We start from the raw sequence: 4,850 nt of genomic DNA on the forward strand, positions 1-4,850 counted from the left end.
GGTGCTTGGGGGGTGGGCTTGTTTTTGAGGGTTTTGAGATTGACTACGCTCACGCCAAATTGATACCACTGTTCTACCTTCATCGTTGGGGACGGAAGATGACACCAATGAACTGCCACCTCCAAGTTTTACCCACTTATCCTGGTATGTGACCTCAGAAGATGGACCTGAAGCCAGCCCGGGAAGTCTAAAGGAACTACACATCAAAATTACTCAGATTTAATGCTGTTAGTTATAGATTGATTTCCTACTCATGTACTAAACCCTTAATAGTTACTTTTAGCTGTAAAGGAATTCCTTCCTGCCTTAGTGATTAACACGGATTGTTTACATCACAAAAAAATGCTTAATTTGCTACTGCAGATATCTAACAATCCAAAATTGACAAATTCTGAAAGATAATCATTTAATTCAGAAGTCTAACATCTTAAAAAAATAGATCATGGCAAGGCTGCATAAACTGCGAATTAAATATTAATGTGCCTCTGTCAATTTCAGAAGTTGCATTAACTCTAATAAACTGACTAAAAGGGAATTTTTTATTTTATTTTTTTTGTGGAGATTCTAAGTGAATTACAGCAGATGTTTTGTAAGAACTCTCCTTTCTGTCTGCTTCAAGTTATACATTTACTACATTCATTTGGAAGTTTAATATACCAAATAAGACACATTAGTTAAATGTAAAGTTTGTTTTTATACATTCGATGAAAGTTTGTGTAAACTCAAAATGGGAAATGCAAAGACAAACCATTCGCAGTTTAAAATTCTTTCACACATTACTTAAGATGACAAACAAAAGTTAGTATTTAAAATTCCTACATATCCATTCTGAAGAAAAAACAATGTCAACCACATATTGTTACAGTGAGTTATTACCCTACATTTTTTGAAATTCAGTCACCTGGTTTAAAAAAAAACTCTTTCAGGGGACTTGTTAATTCATGTAATACAGTCATTAAACTGCCAATGTGTGTTTCTTTATTCATACAGTGATACATAGTTTAACCATAAATCTGCATGCACACTCATTACACTGTTGCTAATTGGTCCCACAGTGTGTTTCTGATTATGAGCTTAATTAATTATGGCTAAGTGCTTGATTCGTGCTCTGTAAACCAGTTTCTGCCCCAGGCTACTATTAAAATGGACAAAACAAGGTGTATGTTTTAATGAGAAGGGTAATACTGTTTTCTATAGAAATGGAGAGAACAAACTAAACTCTTAAAAAATCTTGGTTCAAATGATTTAGATCCATTTTGTTTATTAAACGAAAAATTAGATGTTCTTAATCTAACTTTTCTTGTGATTGTGATTGCATTGGATCTATTGAAGCTACATTTAGAAGAAGGTTGTAACTAATACCTATAGGCTGATTGTTTACTTAAATAACATTGTCTTAGAACTGACTATATACCAAAATCTACAGGAATGTGATGGGAAAATGCATCATTCTTGTCCAAATTAAGTAGTTTAGCTCTGTTGTTCTTGCTGCAATGTACTGTGCTGCCCTCAGATAATAGTAAATTTTTGTGGCATAATAATTTTTAATAGGATATAAACATATACATATGTAGTTATTGCATTTTGGCTTTGTAGGGCACGTTTGTCTAGTTGGTCCATGGTTAAAATGGGAATAGGGATAATTTATGAAGCTTGATCACACCTTCACAACTGCGGCTTCTTGGAGAAACTCTTCCACAGCACCTGCCGTCCACGCGATCCATCTTCGTGATGTAGAGGAGAGGCTCAATGCTGCAGCTCAGATCCATAGAGAACACACTAGTGTTAGTATCTGGCAGCGGAACGCCACGTAGGAGTAGTATGACGCAAAGGGCATGAGAGCCACTACCGGCAAGTAGTTTCCCACGATGATGGCCAGGATGATCAGCACCATCTTGAAGGCCTTCTTCTCACGTGCATCTCCTCTTTCCCACCCAGAACTCTAAGGACCCAGATGACGGAGATGTTGCAGAAGACCATGACTGCAAAGGCAAAGAGGATGACGACGCTGAAGACGTCGTTGACGCTCATGACTCCCAGGATGCACTTGGTGAGGCCGTAAGCCAGGATGAGGCCCCAGACCACCACAGAAAGGCCAATGCGGATCTTATTGTCTCGAATACCAGTGAACAGCACTGGGTGAACCACAGCTATGTAGCGGTCTAGGCAGATACACACCTGGAACACGACCAGTGAAGGAATATCATCAGGAGAAAGTGCCCAGACTCACATTTTAAATAAATACTAAACAGTGTCAGCCCTCGGTTGTTTTTATATTTATAGGCAGACATGTCTAAAATGAACACAAATAGGTAGGAAATCAGAAGTAAGCTTCTTATAGGTGTACTTTTGATTGCCTCTTCCACAGAATAACACATGAAAGTGTTAATGACACTTCAGACTTCACATAGAGCTAAGTTGATTCAAGTTCAAGAACTTGTCATTGTGCAAGCACAACAAAATTGCATCTACCTCAAATTGTGCATTATGTTTAAGACTTAAAATATAAGCAATAGAAAATACAGAATATAAGCAATATATAGTATAACATACAATTAACAAGGTGCAAAAAGCATCAGCAGAAGTGAAGTGAAGGTGCAGTGTGACAGATATTATGGTTATGGTGTCTTGCGGTTGGTGTAGAAATGCTGCACACAATCAGCGGCTTGAAATGTATACTGTATTATAGCCTAGCCACATGCTTTGAGTTTCACAGGACCCTGTATGTGTATGCGCTGGCATCCAGTATTACATACAAATACTCACCAGAAAGAGTGGTGCCATGTCCTTGATGCCATATGCTAACCTCTGAGAGTACCAAACGCGACTGTCATCCAGCAGCAGACGGTTTACCAACTCTATGGGCGTCATTAAGCAGAAGTAGGCGTCCAAGATGGCCAGGTTGAAGATAAAGATGTCAGAGGTGGACGCGTCACTTTTCTTGGTGATGATCTGCCAGATGACCAGGATGTTACATGGTGTCCCCACTGCCAGGTTGAACACCTTGACCCCGAAGTAGAAAATGAAGCTGTAAGGGGCTACTGCGCATACTGGGAACTGGTACCATGGAGGAGGTCCACGGGGGCCACCAGTGGGAGTGGAGTTCACGAAGACATTGGTGGTGGTGTTCAGAGTGGTGTTGAACATTGTGGGGAAGAAGGGCAGGCTGGACTGAAAGAGAAAGAAAGGAGAGTAAAGGGTTAGTTTTGATTATCGACATTTCATTGTTGTACATTTGACCACTTAAGAGTCACAGTTGTGTCTGGGATCTAAAAGTAATTTCCCAAGTCTAAGGCACCATCATGCAAAAACGTATTATTTATTCTATACAGTCCTGCATAAATGCTCCATACAGAACATCTCACAGAAGATTCAGTGGAACCAGACATCACATCAACACATCTCACCTTAACAGAGGTCAGTGTGCTAAGTCCCAGTCTTCTTCACTTTTGCACAACGTTCTTGCATGTAGCACCAGATCACTGTGGCCAGGGGCTTATAAACACGCTCCACAGGAACTAATGCCATTGTTGGTTTGGCCAGTGTGAGGGACAATGGGTATCTCTCCTCACTGTGGTGTCCAACCCAAGCTGTGATTGGGTAGTAAATCAAAATAGAGTTGCTGAGACATCTTCAGTGATTGGAGGGTTAGGATATATACAAAGGGGCGTGTATAGGTTGAGTTAGATAGTGTGTGCCCACGTAGAAGTAGACTTATACATGCTGCAGGGGCAAATATTAAAGTCTTTTGATCATATTAGTCTTTGAGTAAGTTATGTGTGATGGAAACTCTGTCTTTGCATTCAGGGCTCCATGAGTGTTGAACAACATGCCTTAGGAAGCAGTGGTAATAGTGTTGTTGTTATTTCTTTATTTTATCTGTTGTGACGCTTGTCTGTAGTTTTGCACTTTTTGAAACTGTAAACATTTTACCTCTGCAATACAGAGGTTTGTATGTTTTAATACCCTGCGAAGCACATTGAACTACCTTGGTGGATGAATTCTGCTATACAAATAAAGTTGACTTGCATTGTCTGTACCGTCCGTCCCTTAAATTGCCCTTTTGTGTGGCAAGGAGGTGTTTGAGTTCATATGCATTAAGCATGTCCCCAGTTGTTGCATTTTAAAGACATCCTTCTTATAGTTTTCCCAAGCCACTGGCCTGTGGACACTTTTTATGTTTCATGTTTGGGAGTAAAAAGGGTAATCTGATCCTATGCCTATGCTATGGGTAGTTTGTATGTACAGTAGCACTGCAGCTGAACATTTGATCTCAGTGATGTAACGGTACACTGTTCAGTAAACAGGTGATGCAAGGTAAGCATAAATGAGAAATCTAATGCAAGGTGTTACTAATGTGCCCAGACTGTGTTAAGTGTTGAGAAAACCACCTGTTGGGAATACGAGCTTGCAAAGTCAAGACAAACACCCACTCACATAAATAATGCTGTGTGTTTCATAACATTTTAATTGCACAACCCATCACTTTAAACACAATCTCTCACCAGTCTAAGAAAATAATCCCTGACAATGTTTTGATGGTTACCTCCGATGGGGCTTCAGATGTTGAAATTATAACAGAAAGCTTGCCGAACAAAATGACGGTGTGGCCCTCCTCACATAAGGGCCCTGCATACTCAGTCCACTATCCCCCCTTGTCCTCTGCACCTGCTGAAAAGGGATTAAATTAAATCATTAGACTGCTAGACCCAAGCACATTTAACAACTCTCCACACTACAGATGGAGATAATAATGATGAAATTTAAAAACATTCAGCTATGAACAGAAAGTAACAGGCAAATACTTTAAAAGGAAAGTCTCAACAACAAGCTGACTTATCCCTGCACCC

At 39.8% G+C, this 4,850-nt stretch overlaps 1 pseudogene; it reads right to left on the reverse strand.

Moving 5' to 3' along the window:
* Positions 1-1,663: 1,663 nt before the first annotated feature.
* On the reverse strand, positions 1,664-3,556 carry LOC119911257 (annotated as a pseudogene).
* Positions 3,557-4,850: the final 1,294 nt, after the last annotated feature.

The sequence above is a fragment of the Micropterus salmoides genome, unplaced genomic scaffold (assembly GCF_014851395.1).
Source record: "Micropterus salmoides isolate LMB-PRFRI ecotype aquatic unplaced genomic scaffold, ASM1485139v1 Ms_hic_scaffold_1989, whole genome shotgun sequence".
In the NCBI taxonomy this organism is placed as follows: Eukaryota; Metazoa; Chordata; class Actinopteri; order Centrarchiformes; family Centrarchidae; genus Micropterus; species Micropterus salmoides.